The sequence below is a fragment of the Taudactylus pleione genome, unplaced genomic scaffold (genome assembly GCF_031769625.1).
Source record: "Taudactylus pleione unplaced genomic scaffold, aTauple2 ptg000007l, whole genome shotgun sequence".
Classification (NCBI taxonomy): domain Eukaryota; kingdom Metazoa; phylum Chordata; class Amphibia; order Anura; family Myobatrachidae; genus Taudactylus; species Taudactylus pleione.
In genome coordinates, this window is record NW_028284410.1 from 19,132,878 (window position 1) to 19,159,215 (window position 26,338).

Below are 26,338 nucleotides of genomic sequence, written 5' to 3' on the forward strand. Positions count from 1 at the left end.
CTTTGAATGCATGCCAGCAATTAATTACGCCGGTATGCATGAAGAAAATCACAGGATAGCTCTCTCGATAAGAGCGGTCCTTTGCAAATGAGGGACTTCTCGGTCTATGACCACTGAGGGGGGTGCTAGGAGGAATCCGATTTGATTCATCTCAGATCTCTTTGGGAATAGGGTAACGCCATCTGAAGATGGCATCACCCAAAGCATATAAGCCATGGAATGTATCACATTCTGGAGCTTATTGCATATAAGAAATGTAGTCAAACCCCCGAAAACGGCATTTTTGGGTGTTTGACAGCATTTCTTGCTTTGCTGCATCCTGATGTTGGAGTGAAAAAAGCAGGTATATCAGGTAAACATGCATGGCTGCTGCTGAGAACTGACTCATCTTTCTTAATTAGAGCAGAATGACAGACAAGCTGAGTGAATTTAAACACCTCCATATTTTCTGACAAGGCCCAACAAGGGGCGTACTGTTTAGCTGGTGGTGTTTTACCTGCTAAAGCTACTCTAGCCATCTGAATGTTGTTCCATTCTCCCCTTTAAGAAGAGGAAGCTGAAAAGTCTTCCTCCCCAGACTCCCAGTCCACTACTTGCGGATGTCTGTCAGGAGAAGTCGACCTCCTATGGGATACACTCTGTAATACATGTTTGGAGGTCAAAATCATAAAAGTACATGGTGTTGCAATGCAAGGGGGTGCAAATATGTTGTTGTTCTTATTCTTTTCTTGTATGCTGGGTAAATAAAGGTCTGGTTTTTGCATGTAGCCTAGAAATGCTGGACAGCTTTATTTTTTTACACTGCAATTTAGATCTGCGTTTGGTCCTGCCCCTCCCAAATATAAATCTCTCTGCCCCTGCTGTAGTGCAACATATTTTTACCAAAGTATAAAGTTACTTTGCTCTTAATTTAGAAACAGCCCCATGCGATCTCAGTTTAATTCATTTTACCCATACGTATTGATCATACTGTTACTGTATATGTTACTGTAAATCAAAAGCAAATTACTCAGCCCATCAGAAGGTCACACAACAAGACTACTCCATACTCAATTACAGTTGGGCCACACACATTATAATTGTCCAAACTCACTTTACCACTCATAAGGGTCTATTCATCGCCGTGAGGGATACTTATCAATGGAACAATTCTGCATTGCTTCGGTGCAGGGACAGCTGCTCTGAAAAGCAGCTTTCCCTGCGATCAGTAACACTGCTACTTCTGTAGCAACTTTGCTTACCTGCAGGGGCATTTCTAGAGAGGAGGGGGCCCGTGTGCAGTCTCTGACAAGGGCCCCCCCTCTCTGTCCGGCGGCCGGCAGCGCACTGAGCTGTGCGCGGCCAGCGATGGAGTTATAGACTCTGGGCACTAGAGTGTGCCCAGAGTCTATAGAGGATCCACTGGTCACTGGGAAAATGGCCACGGTGCCCATATTCCCTGTACTGCACATGCGCAAACGACGGGAAAATGGCCACGGCGGCCATTTTCCAGTCGTTTTTGCAGCGCCGGACCCCCGTGCCGGTGTGGGACTCCGGAGAGGTAAGTAATTCTATGGGTGCAGGGTGTGCACCCATTATAGATACGCCCCTGCTTACCTGTCCCCGTCACCGACTTCTGCAAGACCTGAAGTCATGCATGCGCAAAGCCACTGGAGGGGCAGTGAGGAGGCCAGTGGAGGGATCCGTACGGATCCCTCATTGCATTCCTGGAACTCCTTCCCATAGGAAGGAGCGGGGTTTCTACAAGAAGCCCCATCTGAAGATGGCATTTTTTCTCACAGGCAAACTCCGAAAACATAAAGTTTTCTGAGTTTGCTGAATATCAAGTAGTCCTATTGGACCCCTGATGATGAATGACCCGTCACCTTAAATATGCAGATGCTAACGTTACCTCATGGTTAACGGGCCATTAAGGAATGATGAATAGGCCACCATAGAAATGCACTTTGAGGGACTAGTTTGTGCCCTGGTACCCAACATTATTAAATAATCTAATACTTGGTTATTACTCTGAATATCTTAATTAAAAGCAATAAAACTATAACTGAATTGGTCAAGAGTTTTCTAAAAAGATTTCTAACAATACAAAAATCAACAAATTGAGAACATTCCTTCTGTCTAGTAACTAAATATTCCACTCTAAGCACATCCTTCCTTTCTATAGAACTGCAACGCACCAGCTAGGAAAAAACAGCATTTCTCCATACTATCGTCAAACAAATGTAAGAGAAAGGGCAAGCATGATCTGAAAGAGATGATTGTTTCCTTTGTAGGGGGATGAAGATACCTACTGAGAAAAGACGTACATGCATTCTGATTTGCAATCATTTCCACTATTTATGAGGTCAGTGGGCCTCCTCCTGCTGTGCTCAATCTAGCAAAGTCTCTGGTGGGATCATCGGAGAGAGAATATTACAATCACATTGACTTGGTGATGTCCCTAAACAAAAATATAAAGCTGCACACTCAAATATCTTATCAATACCCAGTTAGAATGATCCATACTCATCATTCTGTGCCCACATGTGAGCAAAAGAAGTGAAATTGCCATTGACTGTTATGAAAATGTCTTGAAACTGCAAGTTCTGAGACAAAAGTTTCTAATTTGTTATACAATGACTCTGCTTCAAAGAATAAATAACATTGTGTCTTCTTGCAGCTGTATTTAGGGCATTTTACTGCAGGGTGCATCCATCGTAAGCTGGATACACTACACCCTATACTGTCTATAATTCCGATATATCTTTCTGTCACAGATTTGAACGATATATTGTCCCCATCGTATAGGGTGTATGCCCAATTCGTCGTTCACTGCAGGCATTCATTGAATAAACCCAACTGCTGTGCTGCACATCGGGTGGGGCGATTCCACGGCCGATGTGGTGTTGTTACATGCAGCATGTAATGATACATCGCACCGCTGAACTTCGTATTGTGTATGACGACATGATGTATCGTTATATAGCATTGCCACATCACTGAATCACACCATCGTTTAGGTGTGTACCCAGCTTTATTAGTTGTATAATACTAGTATGTGGCCATCAAGCTTTTCTAATGATTTCAATAGACTTTATTTAATGGCACATGTTTTAAAAAGATTAATTCAATGCACTAATATAGAAATAGAAGGTGTTTGTATATGGTGTTGTTACTGGTTACTAGTATTTAACAAACAGCGGAAAACTAAGACTACTGCTGTTTGTCACTGAATCGCTTACGCCATCTATAGATGTTAAGAGTAATACAGTCCCCATTGCCGGCCCAACAACAGATTTTCCATGCTTCAGTGAAGCCTTCCAGGCATTGCTGTGTCCCTGCCGTGTGAAAGTGACTTGCAGTTGCGCATGCGTATGACACAGCAGATCGTTGCTGGCAGTAAAAGGCCGCCAGCAACAGTGTGGAGAATGCCGCCGAGGAGGGAGATGTCGCTTGATGGGAAAGTAATGTTGAATACCAATGGCATAAACCCGGAATTCCTCACACCGCAAAGAACAGTTCTTGTCAGAAAAGCTGTCCTTAGCAGTTTTAATCATTAATAAACGCCGATATGCATGAGATCAGTGTCAGGGTACATCACATTCCACATTCAGTGCATGATGCAACCCACTTAATATGTCAGTATTAGCAATGTTAGGGACCTATCTGATAGGGTTCACCTTGATGAAATAGTAGGGGCATATCGATGCCCAAGGGGACCCGTGTGCAGCAGACCTCCTTTTCTGGGCAGCGAGCCCCCTTTTCTGGGCAGCAGGCCCCCTTAGCCACACTCCTTACCTTATGTGCTGGAAAGTGGGTCCCTCCACCTACATGGCACCATCTTCCCAGTGATATTAAGGAAGATGGCACATGCACACAAGAGAGCAAAGGCTCTGGCACAGTGCCATAGTCTTTGCTTTCACTGTGTGGCGCCATCTTCCCGAAGATGTCAGGAAGATGGTGCCGCGGAGGAAGAGGGACCCACTTGTCGACACAATGTAAGTATAATCTGTGTGCAGGGTGTGCAGTGCGGGACTCCCTGGACTCATGGGCCCGTGTCCACCCCTGCACCCATTATTTATATACGCCTATGCGTGATAGATGGGCACACATTTTTGGCCAAATGTGTTAAGAACCTAACTTATACTCCATGTAAATTGTAGAGTTTATCAAAACCATACTGACTACCAGTATTCTTAGTGCTTAGAGTGTGCACGCACCTGCATTTTATTTTTCCTTGCTGGTACTACGAGTCTCAGAATGGTAGCACCTCTTATTATGTGTAAAATTAGTGTGTGCAGTCTGAGGGGCCTATTCATCAACACTAAAATAACGGTTTTAAGCACATTGCTCCTTAATTACCGTTTTATTCATTAACACACTTTACACAGCAGATATCCTGGTTAAGTCCGTATGCGTTAATTTCCAAATTCCCATACTTTAGTATGGGGATGTAAAAATTAAGCTATTCTTCAAATTCTGAAAATTATTTATTTTCGGAATTCGATGGTGTTACTGTACGCCACTCTCAGGTGGCGTACAGCGTAATATACTTACCTGCTTTCAGCAAGGCAGGTCCTCCTTCAGCTCCCTCCATCGCTCCTGGTCCCTTCTCAGGCTCCGGCTGTGTGCTCTCCCGCCGCATTGTTGCTGCAGTTAAATAGAGACGCACTTACAAGTGCCATTGGGGAACAGAGGGGAGGGGAGACGCTGCCTCGCAGCAGAAGCAGCATTGCAGCGGGGAGAACATAGTAAAGTTTAATAAAGAAAAAAGAAAAAAATCTACAGCCCCCTCTGCCTGGCCGTCCTGTCCTCTTGTAGCCGCTGAGGCTGGGTGGGAGGTCAGGGTCCACGGCTGCAGCCTTAGACAGACAGTCGGGTAGGTGGGGGGGGGTTGCGGAACGCATTTTATATTCAATTACCGCAGCTGTCATCAGTGCTGCGCATGCGCCACTTCTGTGAACGTAACGACGCATGGGCAGCACTGATTACAGCTGCGGTAAGTTAGAGCAGATAGGGAAAAGTATCTATTGTCAGAAAAGCTGTCATTGCTAAAATGACATCTCAGAATAGACACTTATGGAGAGGAGGAATGATGAATTCCTCCGATAATTAGGTCGAACTCCATGCGAGTTCTAAACCTAATTATCTCAAGGATAGTTAAGTAATAATGAATAGACCCCTGGGTCCCCTCTTTTGACATTCAAAACCTGTCGACATTCTGGTGTCAACATTCTGTCGATATTCTGACCACTCATTATTTCCATATATCTTTATTCATATCAATATTTTTATATTTATTATTTTTGTGAGAAGGGGAAATGGTAGAGGAAGGGAGGGTCTGCACCTAAGGTACCTTAATCACCTATGCAAAACAAGCTATAATATAGATAAGGGAAAGGGAAGAAACTTGAGGTACATTATAAAGAGGTAACAGGCATTAGATATAGGGGGTGCAAGTTTCGATAAGCAATTACTGACTGCAACCTAGAGGACTATTTCATATGGGAAAAAGTGATGGCATACAAGGATCACAGTATATATAAGAAGGAGAAAATACATAACAAAAAGGGGCTAAAGTAAGGTGAATGGCAAGAGATAAGGGTGAAGGTAATGAAGCAAAGCGGCACATACAGTATATTAGAAAAGGAAAGGGCCAATAAGATACATGAGGCCAAGCAAAGGGAGACAGACATGAGATGTTGTTTCAAGCAAGTGTTACAGACAACTTGGACCTAAGAAGAGCTACAGTAAGGGTAGTGAGCAGGTAAACAAGCTAAAAAGGGAGTAAATGGTGCTTTTACAGTCGGATTGAGTGATCCTAGCTATGCAGCTTTTATGCAGATCATTAAGTCCTAGTGAAGATGAGTGTAGAGGGACTTTAGATGGCGCTGGCATAGGATATCACTAACAGTATGGTCTTATTATCTAGAGGGAGCAGCTGGGATACAAAGACAAAGAAAAGAGCAGTTGTTAGAAACAAAATGGAGAGTGTAAGTTTGGCAGTCAGGAAAAGATGAAACAAGATTGGAGACAAACATTTGGAATATGAAAATTGGCAGAAAAGACAAGGGAACACAAAGGGAGCAATGTGATGCAGAGAGTAGGATGTGGCAAGGAACACTTTGTAGTGGCCATGGCAAACAGCAATCTTACTGCAAGTTCATTGATAGTTATCAATGTAATCTGCTTTTTGTTTTTTAATGTCTGCAGAGTAATACATATTTTAATGTCACAAGTTTATGACTTCAGAAGGGCATTGCTGACTTCTTGTCTCAGTGTTCAGTCTGAGTTCAGGCATTGGCACCAATAGAAAGGTAGTCTCCAGTTACTTTCCCAGAGTATCTGTGGTTCCTTGGATGAAAGCTGTGGGAATAAGGGAAGGGGGCCGGGCAATGTAGCACTAACAACACCATAATCCTGTGTGGAATCTTTTTCTTCATCTAAAAATATTGTATAATAGTTATTATTACAGGAAAAATGCTTAAGGGATTAAATATTGTGGTTTCTGGCCAGGTTGGGGAACAGGAGAATATCATTGTTATTGGTAGATGTCTGTGGCATTTTTATCATTTCTCTTCAAGTTACGTAGCTGGAAAAATGTAGGTGTCTGGTAAAATAAGCAATACATAAGGTTTGCTTTATGCATATAGCAGGAGACATATGATGTTTGCTATGTTTGACAAATTAAGCTGGGTACACACCTAAAGATTTATCTGTCCAATCTGTCTGGCTGGAGTGAAAGTCTGGTAAAGTATGGGAGCAAATGACAATTGGCCATTTGCTCTCAGACACTGAAAAACAGACAATGGTTGTTCAGACAAATTGGTTAAATCAGTTTGATTTAACCAATTTATCCAAACAATTGTTTTTGTCCATTTTCCAGCGTTTGGGAGAAAATGATAGCAGGGCCAATATAACACAGTTCATTTAATTGTGTCATTTTGGCTCTCCTCCCTCTACATATACAGAAACCCCACCTTGCAAATCCTGTGCTTCCCCCAGAACTGGGTTATTGGTTCTATGTTGGGAAGGCTACAGATCTTGATACTCAATTCTCTGGGGATTTTCTTTCTTTCTTATCAAAGCTTGGATGGAGATCAAGTTGAGATAGCTATAGTACCAACCAATCAGCTCCTAACTGTCATTTTCAAACACAGCCTGTAACATGGCAGCTAGGAGCTGATTGGTTGGTACTTCATCTCTCTCCACTTTATCTCTCTCCAAGCTATGATAAATCTCCCCCAAAGTTTGAAGTCACATTTTCCTCTTGGATATGGCTCTGTGTGCTGCATGGCCATATAGATGTCCTTGTGACTGGTATGGCTAAAGAGCTCTGGCAGTACAAGAAGAGAAAGAGAAGGACAAAGCTCTGTGCTTTGCTGACAGTAAAATGAAGCAGTTTGGCAGCTACTTTATGTATTATATCAGGGGAATTAAAATATGCTATGTCTAGCAAATGGGCACTAACTAAAGAGGTGAGGTCCACAAAAATAGTCAGTGCCTTTATTGTGCAGCTTACTTGACCCAGATGTTTGAAAAGTAGACTTAGGAACGCCCAATATGACCTCAATAATAAAGTAAAAAAAAAAAAATGTAAATAACATTTTAAATGAGTTATAATTTAAATTTCAATGGTTTTAAATAACACATGGTCAATTATTTCTATAAGTAAAAAGTATCTTCCAACACCTACTCTACTCTGACTATTTCAGATTTTTCAAACACTGTTTAAATTCCCTTTTGATTCTGGAAAGTGCAAACGCTTTGGAAGATATACCCTTTCTGCAAAGACCATCCATTTTTCCTCTGTGTTCTCATTCATCCTGAAAGCTTGAATACTGCCAGCCAATTAATTCATTAAAAGCATAGAAACATAATGTGTTTGCCCTCATTAGATTTATGGAGACATGTGAAATTCATTTTGAAAGCCTTAGGTGCTTAATATAACTCTCCGAAACAAAGTGTATTAGGTGAGGTGAGAAGATCCATAAAACAGTTTTACTTACTTTTTACAATCATGATGCATGGAGAGAATGTAAAATGTATCTTTTTTTATAAACTTCTAAAGTATATTTCTTTATCTTGATTAGTATTCACAACTGAAACACACTAATATGTTCAACAGGCATTTTTATGATGTAACAGAGAAGCAGACAAGACAGCAAGAGCTTGGAACCACTTAAACTACTTACAGAAATGTCAACTGTTATGGCGGTCACCATCATGAATGACAAATTGATGAGGGTCATATGCAGGGCTGGATTTTACTTTTTAGCCACCACTGCCCCGTCTCCCTCCCACTGCTTTGCCAATTTCTCCTGACAATTTCCGTAAATCAGCAGAGTATCAGTGATTGTCCCCAGGCCTGTGTGCTATAGTATATATTTCTAATAAAGACTGGTGCAAACAAACAGACTAGTAGAGACAACATCTCTAAGACAAGAGAAAAAAAGCAGAAAAAAATCAAAGAGAGGAATAGTTGAAGAGACGATGAGAAGAAGATAGGATCAATGCCATTAGATGTCACTGTGTGTGCATAGATCTGGTTGCAGGTGGGATAGCAGGAGGCAAGGAGCCTGAATCAGTCACACACAATGCTGATATTCATGGAGCTCAGTCATTTTTTTGCTACTATACGTACATGAAAATTACTAAAACCCCCCACAGCGCATGTGTTACACAGTGTGCATGCACAAAGGCATTATTGCGACTGATGCACGTGGTATAAAGAATGTATTGGAAAAGTGCTGGATGTTTCTGGGCGGTTACTGGGAGGTGGATAAACAATTGGAGGCCATACTCTGACAGAAAATCTGCACCTGCCATAGGGCTGGTGCAAGTTTCCATGGTGCAACCAATGATGGCATTTAAAGATGCACCAGGTGGTATTACAGCATCTACAGAGGCTGATAGCGGGCGTCTTAGTCCTTGCACATTCATACACATAGGTGTACACCAGGGAAGGGCTTTGTAGCAACACTTGCATAAAATGACCAACTTGTGACCGCCATAAGATGCACCCGTGCCGAATCTGCATCCAACTCTAAATCAGGACAAATATGAGGTAGACTGAAATGAGATTGTAGCCAGAGAGCAGCAAGACCAAGGGGGAGATTTAATAAAACTTGGAGAGAGATAACAATTGGAGATAAATAGCACCAACCAATCAGCTCCTAATTGTCATTTTTGCAAACACAGCCTGTAAAGTGACAGTGAGGAGCTGATTGGTTGGTGCTATTTATCTCTAATTTTATCTCTCTCCAAGCTCTATTAAATCTCCCCCTAAGGGCCTGTTTCAGCAAGGATGGCTGATATGATCGCGGCAGCAAGCGAGTACACAGTTCTGCTGTGAAATGATGCAAATGAGTGTGATCGCAATGCCACTGAAGCACAACATAAAGACGCGCATTTCCTTTTACTCACATCCGTAATACCTTGCAAGTCTGCGAAACATCGGTACCATCGAATACCATGGGAGCCTCTTGTGTATGGTGGCTTCTCAGGTGCCTGGAAGAGGTGCCATGTATTGGGTGATTCTGACGGTAAACTCCGGGTACATACAGTAGTTACAGCCCTAAGTGGGGAGAATATATTGTGGGCAATGGACGAGGTGCCTCTTCAGTGCTGGTGCCCGGTGGCAGGTGCCTCCATTGTCTCTCATAGTACTACCCATGGGGACACACTGCAATCTCATTCCCGATAGCAGTGGCTAGTTCGCGCACGTGCACTGCGATGCATACACATGTGCAGTTCACGAAAATCGGCCGACTGAGTGCGTCTTAGCACTTGCGATCCTTGCTGAATCAGGCCCTAAGATACCAGTCATCATCATAAACTTGTAAAAAAAGGACTTATTCCCAAATCTAGGTCCAATGTTTCACCTGTGTTAGAGCTCTTCAGTGAGGGCTGGGATTTTCTGGTAAGTATGTGAAGTGCTATAGAAACAGTTTCACTATTCCTTTGTAGCTCTAGTAATCATTTATTTCTAAAAATATATTTTCTCTTTCTAAGTACCATTAATACATTCTGCAGCTATGCCTACATGATGAGTCTAGTACCCTGGACACCGAGTACTTAAATAGTAAAATTAGCAAATTGTGCTTTAATACCAAACTTCTGTTTCTACAGTTCCTTTTTGTTGCTAAAATGTGTAGCTTGTATGAGCAACACATAGAGAAAGAAAGAGGATTGCTGCGCAGACAACAAGGTGTAGGGAAGTTATTTGTATGCACATGTCAAAACATGTCAGTTATGTCGAATAAATCAGATTTATTGCACCTATTTATAGCACTCCTCTAATGACTACAAGCCAGGGTCTCAGAAATAGAATCTAAATAAGAAAACAGAAAATACTTTTACACTCTATAGCCCAATCAGTTTTAGTAAGTTATTATCTGTGGAGGTTGCAGTTTCCACGTAGCCTGTATACATGTATACACTCTATGGTATTGCATATAATATATATATATATATATATATATACACACACACAGTATATATATATATATACATACATACAGTAGATCATAATCTCTACAATTTCTGGGTACTTTGACCTTGAAATATATTTATGATTAATATGGTACATTTCCATGACCATGTATAGAAAGCATGAATGCATTTATGTACATTGGCACATTATGTAAATAAATTATTGAAATACAGTATGATTGTACACACGTTTTCTTTTTATTATGATTTACCGTATATACTCGAGTATAAGCCGAGTTTTTCAGCACATTTTTTGTGCTGAAAAAGCCCCCCCTCGGCTTATACTCGAGTGATGCTCCAGGACCAGGGCCAGTTCTCCCGTTATGCAGCTGAGTAGGGCGCCACATATTGGAGGGTGCCTCACTCAGCTGCGTACCATGCGGGCCGCGATGCAGACTGTGTCTCTGTGACACAGCTGCACTGCGTGTGTAGCGCTGACCGGACTGAGTTCGGTCAGCACTAAACAGTGCCAAACACACAGCCGCCGGCAACGGCAGCTGTGTGTTTGTTGTAATTAGCAGCCGATGAGAGTCTGTCAGACTCTCATCGGCTGCTGCTGCTCCCACTGCGGGAGCCATCTTCCTGCTCCCACAGTGGGTAATAGGAGAGACGTCATGATGTCATGATGTCTCTCCTATAATGCAAAGCGGCCGGAGGAGCCGGTAGCAGCATCGGGACCAGGAGCGGGGTTTCAGTTAAGTGTTTTTTTTTATTACGTCTCTCTCTACTGGGGGGGGGGTAATACTGGGGGCAGTACCAGGGGGGATTACTACTGGGGGCAGTACCAGGGGGGGATTACTACTGGGGGCACTACCAGGGGGCGATATTACTACTGGGGGCACTACCAGGGGGGGTTACTACTGGGGGCACTACCAGGGGGGATTACTACTGGGGGCACTACCAGGGGGGGATATTACTACTGGGGGCACTACCAGGGGGGGACATTACTACTGGGAGCAGTACCAGGGGGGATTACTACTGGGGCACTACCAGGGGGGGATATTACTACTGGGGGCTCTACCAGGGGGGATATTACTGCTGGGGGCACTACCAGGGGGGATTACTACTGGGGGGCAGTACCAGGGCGGGGATTACCACCAGTAGCTGCTGCATTTCCCACCCTAGGCTTATACTCGAGTCAATAAGTTTTCCCTTTTTTTGTGGTAAAATTAGGTACCTCGGATTATATTCGGGTTGACTTATACTCGAGTATATACGGTGTGTGTAGCCCAGTCAAGGCTATGGCTTATGATTAGAGATATTCATATATCTAGAGCCAATTTGAAATTAGCTATAATTTTGTTGGTTTTCTGCAATCTGATTGTGACTTCTAGGCCATTATAATTAGACTGGTGTTGAACTGCAATGGTTGAATTTACAGTTTGCGTTCTAAGTTCAACTTCATAGATCACAGTTATGGTGCATAGACACTGTCAGATTTTGTGTCAGATCTGAACGATAACGATTTGAAAAATTGGTTAATCGTTCATATCTATTATTAAGAAAATCTGATATGTGAGCCTGCAACGATGAACGATGCGCGTTCCCGCATGTCAGATAACGATATCTGACATCTGGTGTGTTTGCAGTCAGATTTGGACGAATCCATTCATTTTAATAGTGTCTTAAATCGTCGAATTTTTCAAATTGTTGGTAAAATCGTTTAAATCGTTCAACTGCTCAATCGTTCATTGTTCATCTGACAGTGTGTATGCATCATTAAGAGAATAGACTTTGGGGGAGATGTATCAAACTTTTCAAACAACCTGTAAAATGCCAGGTGATTGGTGAGTACTTTATCCCTCTCCAAGGTTTGAAACTATAATGTGTTGTTTGTTTGAGGTACAGAGGCGGATGCTGAGTTGGATACATTTGTTTTCACATAAAAAACCCTCAATTGTTTTTATGCTAAGTCGCATGGATATTTGGATATTAAGATATGTGCAATTCTGCATATACACGTAATTTTGTATGAATCTTTAAGGCAGTGGTACCAAAACTGTGAGCCACGGCTCCCTGGGGTGCCGCGGCGGGCAGTGGCCTAAAGAGGCCAGCCAGTGTATTTTTTGTGGGAGAGGGGTTGGTGGTGCAGAGTAGAGCAGAACGGAGCAGCGGTGGGGTGAAAAGCGGGTGGAGAGCTGTCACTATAATGCAACAGGCAACGATTTCTGATGCTAACTTTTGCTGAATGGGGTCCTACAATGCAATGCATTGTGGGAAGAGCAATGCTGCAGAACGGCACTGACAATCACAACTAATTGTAAGTAAGCGGCAGACATGGAGGGGGCAAAGGGAGAGACATGGAGGGGTTAAATGGACAGACAAGGGGGGGCAAAGGGAGAGACATGTAGGGGGCAAAGGAAGAGACATGGAAGGAGCAAAGGGAGAGACATGGAGAGGGCAAAGGGAGAGACAAGAAGGAGGAAAAGGGAGAGACAAGAAGGGGGCAAATGGAGAGACATGGAGGGCACAAAGGGAGAGACATGGATGCGGCAAATGGAGAGACATTGAGGTGGCAAAGTGAGAGACATTGAGGTGGCAAAGGGAGAAACATGGAGGGGGCAAAAGGAAAGACATGGAGGGGCAAATGGAGAGACGTGGAGGTGGCAAAGTTAGAGACATTGAGGTGGCAAAGGGAGAGACATGGAGGGGGCAAAGGGAGAGACATGGAGGGGGCAAAGGGTGAGACATGGATAGAGGCAAAGGGAGAGACATGGAGGTGGCAAAGTGAGAGACATTGAGGTGGCAAAGGGAGAAACATGGAGGGGGCAAATGGAGAGACATGGAGGGGACAAAAGGAGAGACATGGAGGTGGCAAAAGGAGAGACATGGAGGTGGCAAAGTTAGAGACATTGAGGTGGCAAAGGGAGAGACATGGAGGGGGCAAATGGAGAGACAAGGAGGGGGCAAAAGGAGAAACATGGAGGTGGCAAAGGGAGAGACAAGAAGGGGGAAAAGGGAGAGACAAGAAGGGGGCAAATGGAGAGACATGGAGGGGGCAAATGGAGAGAAATGGAGGGCACAAAGGGAGAGACATGGATGCGGCAAATGGAGAGACATTGAGGTGGCAAAGTGAGAGACATTGAGGTGGCAAAGGGAGAAACATGGAGGGGGCAAATGGAGAGACATGGAGGGGACAAAAGGAGAGACATGGAGGGGGCAAATGGAGAGACATGGAGGTGGCAAAGTTAGAGACATTGAGGTGGCAAAGTGAGAGACATGGAGGGGGCAAAAGGAGAGACATGGAGTGGCAAAGGGAGAGACAAGAAGGGGGAAAAGGGAGAGACAAGAAGGGGGCAAATGGAGAGACATGGAGGGGGCAAATGGAGAGAAATGGAGGGCACAAAGGGAGAGACATTGATGAGGCAAATGGAGAGACATTGAGGTGGCAAAGTGAGAGACATTGAGGTGGCAAAGGGAGAAACATGGAGGGGGAAAATGGAGAGACATGGAGGGGACAAAAGGAGAGACATGGAGGGGCAAATGGAGAGACATGGAGGTGGCAAATGGAGAGACATGGAGGTGGCAAAGGGAGAGACATGGAGGGGGCAAATGGAGAGACATGGAGGGGGCAAAAGGAGAGACATGGAGGTGGCAAAGGGAGAGACATGAAGGCAGAGGCAGATTTGCTGCTAGGCAACCTAAGCGACTGCCTAGGGCCTGGCGGGTCCTAAGGAGCCCAGCCAGGGAAAGGACACACACCACACTTGTGTTATGAGAAGAGAGGGGGTCTGTGCTGTGGGGGGAGTGGTTCTGTGCTGTGAGAGGACAGGGGGGACTGTGATGTAAAGTGGTCTGTGCTGTAAAGGGGTAAGGGGGTCTGCGCTGTGAGGGGAGATGGGGTCTTTGCTGTGAGGGGTGATTGGGTCTGTGCTATAAAGGGGTGAGGGGGTCTATGCTGTGAGGGGATGGTTAGGTCTAGAAGGAGAAGTTTTACAGGACCTGTGACATCACAACCACATGACCCACGACTAAAGAAGAGGGCAAAGTTTAAAACGGGGGGGCCATAAGTGTCCCCTTGTGGGCTCACTTCGCTTGCTATGCTTCAGGCATGGTGGCCCGCTTTGTTCGCCACAGGTTTATATTCCCCCTCTATGACAATGTGGATAGTGGTAGCGGTCCAGCCCTGCTGCATCGGTCACGTGGTTGTGACATCAGAGGTCCATTCTTCTTCTTGAATCTAGCAACAACTGTGAGCGGACTGTACTGTGAGCGGTGAGGGGGGTCTGTGCTGTGAGGGGGGAGGGGTTCTGTATTGTGAGGGGAGGGGGGTCTGTGCTGTGAGAGGAGAGGGGGTCTGTGTTGTGAGGGGGTCTGTGCTGTAAAGGGGTGAAGGGGTCTATGCTGTGAGGGGAGGGAGGTCTGTGCTGTGAGAGAAGAGCGAGTCTGTGCTGTGAGGGGAGGGGGGTCTGCTGTGAGGGGAGGGAGGGTCTGTGCTGTGAGAGGAGAGGGGGTCTGTTCTGTAAAGGGAGGGGGTTTGTGCTGTGAGGGATGAGGGGATCTGATCTGTGAGGGGAGGAGGGGGTCTGTGCTGTGAGTAGAGAGGACTGCTGTTAGTGAAGAGGGGTGCTGTGCTGTGAGGGATGTGGGGGTCTGTTCTGTGAGGGATGAGTGGGTCTGTGCTGTGAGGAGAGAGGGGTGCTGTTAGGGAAGAGGGGTGCTGTGCTGTGAGACTGGCAGTGACGGGGGCAGTATGTGGTGCTGTGAGGGGGCAGTGAAGTGTGCAAAATGTGGTGCTGTGAGGGGCAGTAAAGTGGGCAGTATGTGGTGCTGTGAGGGGGCAGTGAAGGGGGCAGTATGTGGTGTTGTGAGGTGGGCAGTAACTTAGCGTGTGTACTGTGGGGGGCTCGATGTGCTATGGGGGGCAATGATTGAGCTGGGATGGAGGTCAGTCTGCTGAGTGAGTGATTGCTGTGACAGGGCAGTGAGTCAGTGTGATATGGAATGGACTGGCAGTAAGAGCTATAGAGGGGGAAATCAATGGGGCCAAACTCGGAAAAGCTTAGCAAAAACAAGTGTATTATACATACATAGCCGGCGTTTTAAGGGCTTGGTGGACCTTATCTTCAGGGTGCTGTACAGGGTCATAAATCAGGAATGAAAATATAGTGCTATACATTGTTTGAGGGAGGGGGGCCCCAAAACTGGTAGCTTGCCTAGGGCCCCATGAGGTGTAAATCCAACTCTGCATGTAGGGGCAAATGGAGGGACATAGAGAGGGCAAAGGGACAGACATGGAGGGACAATGGGAGAGACAAGAAGGGGCAAAAGGGAGAGACAAGAAGGGGGCAAATGGAGAGACATGAGGGGGCAAATGGAGAGAAATGGAGGGCACAAAAGGAGAGACATGGATGCGGCAAATGGAGAGACATTGAGGTGGCAAAGTGAGAGACATTGAGGTGGCAAAGGGAGAAACATGGAGGGGGCAAATGGAGAGACATGGAGGGGACAAAAGGAGAGACATGGAGGGGGCAAATGGAGAGACATGGAGGTGGCAAATGGAGAGACATGGAGGTGGCAAAGGGAGAGACATGGAGGGGGCAAATGGAGAGACATGGAGGGGGCAAAAGGAGAGACATGGAGGTGGCAAAGGGAGAGACATGAAGGCAGAGGCAGATTTGCCGCTAGGCAACCTAAGCGGCTGCCTAGGGCCCGGCGGGTCCTAAGGAGCCCAGCCAGGGAAAGGACAGTGAGTGATTGCTGTGACAGGGCAGTGAGTCAGTGTGATATGGAATGGACTGGCAGTAAGAGCTATAGAGGGGGAAATCAATGGGGCCAAACTCGGAGAAGCTTAGCAAAAACAAGTGTATTATACATACATAGCCGACGTTTTAAGGGTTTGGTGGACATTATCTTCAGGGTGCTGTACAGGGGCATAAATCAGGAATGAAAATATAGTGCTATACATTGTTGAGGGAGAGGGGCCCCAAAACTGGTAGCTTGCCTATGGCCCCATGAGGTGTAAATCTGGCTCTGCAAGTAGGGGCAAATGGAGGGACATAGAGAGGGCAAAGGGAGAGACATGGAGGGACAATGGGAGAGAGACAGAGGGCGCAATGGGAGAGACGGAGGGGGCAATGGGAGAGAGATAGAAGAGGCAATGGGATAGAGATGGAGGGGGCAATGAGAGAGAGAGACGGAGGGGGCAATAGGCAATAGGAGATTGATGGAGGGGGAAATGGGTAAGAATAACAGTTTTTCTCTTTCTTTATTCTCTTTATTTTTTAAATACTTATTATCTTATTTTGACCCAACTACTTAAAAAACTGGACTGCTCCGTAATTGTTTTGGCTTAGGGGTGCCTTGAAAAAATTATGGAGACCCTATGGGTGCCTCGAACTGAGGATGTTTTGGCACCACTGACTTAAAGCACAATCTAAATGATGATGATTGGTGTGTTGTGGTTAGACCCCATGCGGGTTTCACCGCTACTACCCAATACAGAGTGTTTTTTCCACTCTCTGACCAATTAGACTGAAGCTGCTCTGTATTGATTAAATGTTGACATACAGCACGGCCTATCTTTTACATTGCTGCTCTGCAATAAGCATGTTCTCATTGTACACTGGATTTTATTTTTTTACTAATGGATTTCATGGACAAAACAAGAAGAGATCTCCCAGGAACTAGGTGAGCAATAAAGAAGTAAACAAGAATGTGTTGAGGACTTGTGTTTTTTAAATAAAGTTTTTCTTTTGTTCCATGTTGTTTGTGTGTTTATTTTACCACATTTTTTACAGGTGCACTATAGGACCCAACAGGCACTGGAGCCCAAGACATGCTGAAACTTGTAGTTTAACAAGCGCAGCAAGGTCTGGCAACAATGGAAATGCTGAAACTTGTAGTTCCAAAAGCAGAAGCAACACCAAACAATTAAGGGCTACCAGGACCTACTAGGTCCAGTAGTGCATCCGTAACTACAATGATACAATGTTTCTTTCACATATTTATTACCCCAGTAACGACAAGCAGGATTTCAGCATGGGGCTGTTTTTTCAATGGATTGGCCCAGTTGCAATACTGAAATCAGGCATGTGCTGTGTGTCCCTTTATTATATTGTCACAGGTCCAGCCTGTCATAGTGTAGTGCGGCTGGCGACTTCGGGGGATCTCTGCACTTTCAGTGGATTTGGTGAACTCTGGGCCTGATTCAGACCCGCTCGCGAGCGATGTTAGCCAAGTGCGCATGCGCACGAGGGAGCCGGCTCTGTCGTGCGTAGGCACGAGACCCGAATAGCGACGGGCAAGCCGTCGCTATGGGTCTCGCTACAAAGGGGGCGTGCTGTCGATGTTGAGTGACAACACGCCCCATTTGGTGGGCGTGCCAGGGCGTTGCTGCCCAGACGGAGGCGTTCCCATGGGAACGCCTACCATCTGGGGCCGGCCCCACTGACATCACAAATAATGTCAGTGGGAGTGCTTTTGGCTCTGATAGAGCCGAAAGCACTCCAGGGCTTGCGGCAACGTTGTGCGTATGCGCGAGACCCGCATAGCAACGGGCAAGCCGTTGCTATGGGTCTCGCTGCAAAGGGGTCGTGCTGTCGATGTTGAGTGACAGCACGCCCCCTTTGGTGGGCGTGCCAGGGCGTTGCTGCCCAGACGGAGGCGTTCCCATGGGAACGCCTACCATCTGGGGCCGGCCCCACTGACATCACAAATGATGTCAGTGGGAGTGCTTTTGGCTCTGATAGAGCCGAAAGCACTCCAGGGCTTGCGGCAACGAGACCCTACCACAAGGTCTTGACCATCGCGACCATCTTTTTGGCCGCTCGCTATAGCTATGCGAGTGGCCAGGAGGCAGCTCTAAAAAAAGAGAGGGAGGGCACTGATTCAGAGCGAGGGCTCTGAAAGAGCGTCCGGCTCTGAATCAGGCCCTCTGTTATATTGCTAATTTAACTATTTAAAGGATCTTACACTTGACCTTCAGCAGCAATATATATGGCTTTTGACAGGCATTAAAACCAATTTAGAATCAGATGCATTTGCGTGAACACACCTTTACTGTACTTTGCCTATGCTTGCCCACCCTTTGCCTTCCCTGTCCCACCACTCTAAACATAACCATAAGGAGATGCAGGTGCATGATGCATACAGATCTGCATACAGATAGCAGCTTGTATTCTGAGCATGAGGAGAGCAAAAAAGACATAGGGCCTGATTCAGACCCGGACGCTAAGCCGCGATCGGTCGCTATGGGCGATTGTCGCCCGTCTGCGCATGCGTATGCATCACAGTGCACGTGTGCGAACCAGTCACTGCAATCGGGAATCATGCGCTCGTAGCACAAAGAATGAGCGCTACTTTGAGTGACATGATGTGCCGTTTGTGGGTGGTGACAGGGGAAGGTGCTTGTTAACGGGGGAGAGGTGCTGCGAACGCAGGCGTGTCTGGCCGTCAAAATGGAGTTTTATGGGTGTGCATAATTAGCATGGAGGCGTCATTGTACACGTCCCTTGGTTGTATTTCAGCCTGCAGTGATCACAGTGCTTGCGGTAGGGTAGGGTCTACCTCAAGCGCTGCGTGCAGCTCCGATGGTTCTGATTAGGGATGTGTGCCGGACCATTTTTGCCAGATTTGGATTTGGTTCTAATTCGTCGTCCGGCTTTGGATTTGGATTTGGATTTGCCAAACTGCGGTGACTGGCTTTGGATTTAGATTTGGATTTGGATTTTTTTACAAAAATTGACAAAAAAAGCTAAAATCACATAAATTGGTCTTTTTTTTCTTCCTAGAGTATTATTAACCTCAATAACATTAATTTCCAGTCAATTTAGACCATATCACAGCTTATAATATTGTTTTCAACATTATTGGCCAAAGGTTGCAGTGAGCTGACTGGTTACTAAGCGACAAAGCAGCGGCACAACGACACAGACACCACAGTATAAAGCACATCTATGACACATTGCCACACAGCAGTGGCAGAAATGAAAAGTAGTGCACCCATCCAGTGGGGTACGGCCAGCAGAATCACAGTACTTGTTTACATAGTGGGCTACGGCCCTAGGAGTCACAGTGCACAATCTTATTCACATTACACCACACATAGTGCCCCTGATTCACATTACACCATAAAGTAGTGTCTCTTATTTATGTTACAACACAGTAGTGCCCCTTTTACACAATGCCCACAGTAGTGACCCTTTTACACAATGCCCACAGTAGTGCCCCTTTTACACAATGCCCACAGTAGCGGTGTCCCTTACACAATGCCCCCAGCAGTGGTGCCCCCTATGCAGTCCCCTTAGTAGTAGGGTCCACTATGCAGTTCCCCCAGTAGAATGCTCCCTATTAGCAGGCCCCCCCAGTAGTATTCCCCCCATTAGCATGCCATCCAGTAGTATGCCCCCCATTAGCAGGCCCCCCCAGTAGTATGCCCCCCATTAGCAGGCCCCCTCAGTAGTATGCCCCCCATTAGCAGGCCCCCCCAGTAGTATGCCCCCCATTAGCAGGCCCCCTCAGTAGTATGCCCCCCATTAGCATGCCACCCAGTAGTATGTCCCCCAGTAGTATGGCCCCCCCAGTAGTAGGCTGCCCCAGTAGCAGCCCCCCCCCAGTAGTAGGCTGCCCCAGTAGTAGCCCCCCCTGTAGTATGGGCCCCCCCTGTAGTATGGCCCTCCCTGTAGTATGCCCCCCCCAGTAGTATGGCCCCCCCAGCAGCAGGCCCCTCAGTAGTATGGCCCCCCAGTAGCAGACCCCCCCAGTAGTATAGCCCCCCCCAGTAGCAGGCCCCTCAGCAGTATGGCCCCCCCAGTAGTATAGCCCCCCCAGTAGCAGACCCCCCCAGTAGTGCAGACCCCCCCAGCAGTATGGCCTCCCCGCACCCCCAGTAGCAGACCCCCCCAGTAGCAGACCCCCCCCCAGTAGCGCCCCCGGCCCTTGCACAAATAAAAAATAAAAAAATAAAAACTTACCTGTATCCCCACTCCCGCGCCGTCCGCTCTGTCACACGCTGAGGAGGGAGCCAGAAGACGGAGCTCATGTGTGAGCTCCAGCCGGCTCCCTCCGTGCAGCAGCCAATGAGAGTCTGTGTGACTCTCATTGGCTGCTGTAACAAACACACAGCTGCCGCTGGCGGCTGTGTGTTTGTGTCTGTGTAGGGCAGACTGCTATCACAGCGCTCTGCCCTACACAATAGGAGCCCTGATGTCGGATTCTCTAGTGAGAATCCGACATCAGGCGGCCGCCGTTTGGCCCCCGAACGGGGATCCGAGTCAGGCGGTGAACACCCGAACAGGGTTCGGGTGGACTCGGATCCCCAATGTTCGGAGCGGTTCGGATTCCACAGAATCCGAACCGCTCATCTCTAGTTCTGATTAATCATACACTAACTGGAGATGATGTGTGCTAAGTAAGAAAAGTGGGCTTCTTTATACCGGCGTGCGCTCACTCTGCCGTCGCTCTCTAAGACATAGAGGGCAGCCTTACACCAGACAGTGCGATCGCGGAATTTGCATACCAGGCCCCTTTTGGATGCGAGAGATTGCGGCTTAGCATCCAGGTCTGAATCGACCCCATAGGTCTCATCAGGCCCTAAATTGCTATATTTTAAATATTGTTTTTCCTTTTTCTAGCTTCAAAGTATAAGTTCACTAGTTGACAGTTTAAACCCTTGTAGACTCAGTTGAACCTGATTGCCTTGCATTCAGAGTTTATTGTAAAGTTTTCAACTTTACAGCTTATTAGAAAAAAAATAAAAAAATTGAGCTCCTCTACTTATGATAATAAGGGAATTTTCAGGGCTAGCGCTACGCTACCACTAGGAGAACCTAGGTGGTTGCCTAAGCCACCAAGATTATTAAAGATTGCCTAAATCACTGAGAGGCATATTTATTAATTTCTGTATTTTAAACCTAATAATAATTTCTCATTGCTGATCGCTTGGATGTAGGATCACTTCACTTCTCCCTCGGAACCCCAGTGCCATTCTGCACATGCGTGGTCAGCTGAACATGAATGCTTGTGCAGATATGATGGAGAGGAATCCTACAGATCCCTCTCCATACATTTTGCGGAAAATAGTCCATAGGTTACAATGGCTAATGCCATCTGGAGATGGTGTTAGTTACTGGGGGAAAGCTTGGTAAACTTGGCAAATAAGCTTTTGTGATCGAATATATCTACAGCGGACTGCAGCAGATATCTGAAATTTCTGCTGTGCTCTCCTGTAGATACATTCAGGGGATACTTAATATTGTGGTGATATCCAGCAAATATTAATTGATTAATAGCCTCCTTAATGAAAGTGAAAATACTATGGAGACCCTTGCTATGTGCCAAGCTCCGACGAGAAGCTGCCAGCTTTGTCCTAATGTATGATGTCCAAGCCTTGCCCCCCACCCTCCCAAGATGAGGTCATGCTGCTCTACCCCTGTTTCACATAAAGAACTGGTGAGCGGGGCAGTGCCCGATGGAAGTGCATAACCAGAAGTGAGTTGTGATAATATCTAGAGATGTGTGTCGACCTAATTTTTTGGTTTTGGATCTGTATCTTCTTCATGTTTTGGATCTGGATTTGGTTTTGACAAAACCGCCCTTGAGTGTTTTGGTTTCGGATCTGTATATTTTTTTTAATTGATAAAAACTGCTAAAATCACATAATTTGGGCTTTTTTTTGTTCTTACAGTATTATTTACCTCAATAACATTAATTTCCACTCATTTTTGACCACTTCACAGCTCACAATATTGTTTTCATCCAGTTTAAGCCCAAAAGTTGCACCAAGCTAGCTGGCTGACTAAGCTAAGCAGTGGGCAAACGTGTCAGTTCAACTTCCAACATGGCACATATGGAAATATATGTTTCATTAATCAAGAGGCCTGAGGGAGATGGAGTATGTATGTAGTTGAAAGCCGGGAAAGGAAGGGTTGATTTGTAGTAAATTTAATTTCATTTTTTTATTCCGAAGCAAATTTATGAGGGAGGAGGGGAGAGCATGGGTGAACAATATGACCCATGTTTTGCCCAAAAAGTCAACTTGGTGGTTCAAAATATTTTTTAAAATTAAAGGGGCATGCAGGAGGTGCTGTCTAAGGCCATAAACATTTATGGACATTTTTGGCATTCAGCAACCACATGTCAAAGTTTGCAGCAGCTGTGGCAGTTCAACTTTCAACATGGCACATCAGGAAACAAATGTTTTATTATTCAAGAGGCCTGAGGGAGTTTGAGTATGTATGCAGTTGAAGGCAGTGAAAAGAATGGTTGATTCATATTAAATTTTATTTAATTTTTGATTCTGAAGCAAATTTATGAGGGAGAAGGAGAGGAGAGGAGAGGAGGCATTTACAAAAAATACAAAAAATATTTAAATTATTCACATCAGCCCTTGGCCCAGTTGAGCTCTTTGGTAGGTTTGCATTTTTTTTAAATGAAAGGTGCATGCAAGAGATGCTGTCTGTGGCATTTTAAAGTCTGGTGCTGAACATATGTTATCATTGTGCTTCTGTGATTATGTATGGGAAGGCTGGGAGGGGAGGAGGGAGAACATCTCCAGATACCATCACAAACTAGCCTCTCCATTTGGTGTTTGAGTTGCATCTTACCAAACATGGCTGTTGTGATCAAAGAAAACCAAGCTCACCAGGCTGATATCTACAAATCAAGGTTGAAAAATGGATGGCATGAGTATACCAATTTCTGATTTTAGTTTAAATAAATACAGTATGAAACAAAAAAAAGGTAAGCGTCAGAGCAGCGTCACAAAAGCACGGCAGTTTAAAAAAAATATAGGACATCTATGAAACATTTGCCACACAGCAGTGGCAAACAGAATGGCAGTTTAGTAAACTATAAAATTAAAAATGTCAGGCAGCAATGCCCCAAACAGCACATAATGCAAAGAAAAGAGGTGCAAGATGGAATTGTCTTTAGGCCCTTCCACCCACCCTTATGTTGTATATAGTAAACAGGACATGCACAGTTTAACAAACCAATCACTTAAGGTTCCTAGATGGTTAAGGTCCCTACCTCTACTTACTACTCTGATCAGAAGTAGTCCTGCATCCAATTCAGTAAGGCTAACTCAGTCCTCCCCTGCCAAGTAAAAAATAAACTTTTCCAAAAGACCCACTGGTGATGCAGATGAGTCAATACAACCAAGTTTTGACATCTGGTCGGGTCTAAAAGAATTCCCTACAATTAATTAGACCGTGACTCCATCTGATACGGTCACCATTCAAAGAATGGTTGAGGACTATTATAATGACAGTATCTAAATAGGCAGGCATGTCAGATAGTCTGTTTGACTATTACAGGAAATAAAAGCAATTTGGTGGCCCTTGCACAAACTAGCTTTGCTTTACTTGAACTTGTGTACTCAGAAAGAGAATTCAGAACAGCTGGGACTCTTGTCAGCGATCGGCGTAGGAGGCTACTTCCTCAAAATGTGGAAAAGATGATGTTCATCAAAATGAACAAAACATTCTATGAGGAAGACCTTTACCGCCAATTATGTCCAAAAATCACTGAGGCTCCTGTAATGGTGGATTCCAGCGGGGACAAATTATTATTATGTGAAGATGATGTACACACTGATGAGGGTGAGGAATCGGATGATGGCGACAACATCTTGCCTCTGTAAAGCCAGTTTGTGCATGTCGAGATCATTGCCAGCAATGTCAGCTAACCATTGGTAGCTTGTTTTGTGGAGGTCCAAACAAACCAATTGCTTCATGATTGAGGATATTGTTGATGAAGGTGTTGTTGATTAAAATAGCAGGTGTTTGGATCTAGTAGAGAGAAGGGAGCTAGCTGATGCTGGACAACTTGTTGTTACTTTTTTAGCAAAAGTTTCTGAATTTGGCAAAAACTTTTGATAGATGTGCTGCAGATGACATAACAGGGAGAAGGTTCCTACATGGTTAAGGTTACTCTGGCCTTACAAAGGGTACAGATGGCTTGACAATTGTCCGAATTTGGGTAGAAAGAATTTCACACATATGAAGTCGATTTTTTGTCTTATGCCCAGGCATGACAATGGGTTTTTCATTTTCATGGGCAACAGCTGTTTTCACTGGTGCCTTATTTACACAAACAACATCCTCATAAACAATATACTCATCATCAACATCCTTATTAAAGTCAGCTACACAAATATCCTCCTCATCCTGGTGCACTTCTACAGCAGCATCCTCGATTTTTATGTCAGCATGTTGACTTGTGCTGCTCATCCCCACATTTGCAGAGGGTGCACAAATGGTGGAAGGAGGCTCCTCTTTGAGTACAGTATTGGAAAGGTCAGGCTCACACATGGCACTGCCAACACATGTAGACTCTCTTCAGGGATTTGTGACATTTCTGAGCACACAGTTGGTTCCTGTAGCTTAATAATTTTCTTTTTTGTTAAACTTCTACAGGCAGAAGGGCTTACATCATCATAAGATGCAGAACTACCAGTCATAAAGAAAGGCCAAGGCCTAAGCCTTTCCTTGCCACTTCATGTGGTGAAAGGCATATTGCCAATTTTATGTCTTTCTGAAGCTACGTTCCCTTTTGTTTTGTTTTTCTTTAACACTGTAAAAGATTGGTTCTTTGATTTTAGATGCCCTGACAAACCCTCCTTACACTTGGACATCGGTTTTAGTAGATGACGTTGGGCATCGGGTTTAGTAGTATCATCAGAGGTGGCAGCAGCTCCAGCACTAGTATGTGGTTACTGCTCTCCTCTCTGATCATTCTCCATATCAACTAACACGAATGAAATAGGGAACAACACACATGTCAATTTGTACCAAAAAATTATATTTTTATCTTTAACTTTATTTTAAACTTTGTTCACAAACGACACTGCGGAGTCACAACAATTATGTGAATGCACTGGGGTAGAAGCTACAGTGTCACAATATTTTTATGAATATTACACTGCGGTATGAATAACCGACAGCGTCACAATACTTGTAAGAATATTACACTGTGGTATGATGAACCTACAGCTTCACTCACAGAACTTGTATTAATTTAACACTGTGGTATGATGAACCTACAGCGTCATAATACTTGTATGAATTTTACACTGCGGTATGATGAACCTACAGCATCACTCACAATACTTCTATGAATTTTACACTGTGGTATGGATGGCAGCGTCACAATATTTTTATGAATATTACACTACGGTATGAATGATCTACAGCGGCATAATATTTTTATGAATATTACACTGTGGTATGGCCAGCAGCGCTTCAGTGCTTATATATGGACACACTGGGGGATGGGGGGGGTTGGCAAACAGCATCACTGCGCTTATATGGATACACTGGGGTACAGCACAAATAAAAAATCTTTTTCACTTTTTTAATTTTATTTAACTTGTAGTCCCTTTTTTTTTTACAGCCCGTGGACGGACAGCATACCCCTGGATGGAGAGCACAAGCCTGGACAGCACACCCCTGGATTGGACAACACAGCCCCCTGCCTCCTTCCTGGACAGAGCACAGCACACCCCTGGATGGACAATACAGCCCCCCCTTGATGAAGCACAGCACAGCTTGACAGCCTGGGACTCAGCAAAGAAATGGCGTTGATCACCACGGCGAGAATCCGACAGCGGGGAAAATGAAGTTTTACCTCGTTTTGGATTGCTAGTCAGGTGTGAAAACCCGAGCCTGACTCAGATCCTACTCGGATCTCCTATGTTCGGGTGGGTCCGGTTCTCGGAGAACCGGTCCCACTCATCTCTAATAATATCAGGATCTCTCCACAGGGGCACTCACCAGCCCTAGAAATGCTACGTTTATGGCTTACTATAAAGCACTAGAAAAAAACTTTGTTGTTCAGTTGTTTTATAAAAATTATATTTTTTCTTATGCATACTGTGACAACTACTGCACTGTATTTGTGTTTGTGTTTTGTGGCTTTATGGTTT

At 45.1% G+C, this 26,338-nt stretch overlaps 1 protein-coding gene across 1 annotated transcript in view; it reads left to right on the plus strand.

Annotated features, from left to right (window-relative positions):
• LOC148542938 (protein NYNRIN-like) overlaps nt 1-26,017 on the plus strand; it is a 487,471-nt gene extending 461,454 nt beyond the window's left edge. The window contains exon 5 of the transcript XR_015875106.1: nt 25,807-26,017. The gene's annotated coding sequence lies outside the window, so the exon portion shown is untranslated. The remainder of the gene's footprint in view (nt 1-25,806) is intronic.
• The last annotated feature ends 321 nt before the right edge of the window (nt 26,018-26,338 follow it).